Source organism: Limulus polyphemus, unplaced genomic scaffold, assembly GCF_000517525.1.
Source record: "Limulus polyphemus unplaced genomic scaffold, Limulus_polyphemus-2.1.2 Scaffold456, whole genome shotgun sequence".
Taxonomy (NCBI): Eukaryota; Metazoa; Arthropoda; class Merostomata; order Xiphosura; family Limulidae; genus Limulus; species Limulus polyphemus.
The window spans coordinates 38062-38792 of record NW_013666066.1 but is presented as its reverse complement, the minus strand read 5'-3'; the positions used below and the strand labels follow the sequence as shown (position 1 = coordinate 38792).

General features: G+C 26.5%; 1 protein-coding gene across 1 annotated transcript in view; it reads right to left on the bottom strand.

Moving 5' to 3' along the window:
• LOC106458394 (death-associated protein kinase 1-like) overlaps positions 1-731 on the bottom strand; it is a 69408-nt gene that overhangs the window by 43272 nt on the left and 25405 nt on the right.

The following is a 731-nucleotide window of genomic DNA, read 5'->3' as shown; positions in this document are numbered from 1 at the left end:
AGATTAAAAATACTTTTATGCATCAGAAAATTTTTAAATTTCACATACGAAATCTTTATAATGGCAAGATAGTTATCAAATGTTTCATAAGAAAAAAAACTTTATATTTTATGTGTTATTTTCAGTAATTAATAATCTGTATGGGTTCAGTAGATTTGACCAATCTCTCAACCACCATCAAAAATTAGGAAATAAATATAAATTATGCCTCTTTCATTCTAGAAAGAACAAAGTATAACATGAAACAAATGTTTAGACTAAATAGCTTAAATCTTTTAACATTATACATTCATATTTATTTATTATTTTTATTATATTGACCTTTCAGGGTGCCTGGCTAACAATACAGAAGTTACAATGATGCGGCTCACGTGCCCTCATGTTACTGTATCAAATAATATAAAACTGACCTTTGGTCTGTGCAAAGTAACTCGTCTTGGCTGTGCTTTAGTAGACTAGTATTTTGTAAAATACAGTCTCATTTCAATTATTCTACATTATATATGTATATAGATTATTGCTATTTTGAAATAAGTTCTTAAACTTATTTTTCTTAAAACATAGAACAGTAACTAGAGAAGTAAAGCAAACAATTTTCTCTTTTAGTTACGACCTTTCTTCTTAGTCGCTGTTTGACGTAGGTTGTTAAGCCTTTAAAAATGTGCATGTGGAGGACATGAAACAAAATAATTTTTTTAGGTTTTATATATACATATATATATATATATAAA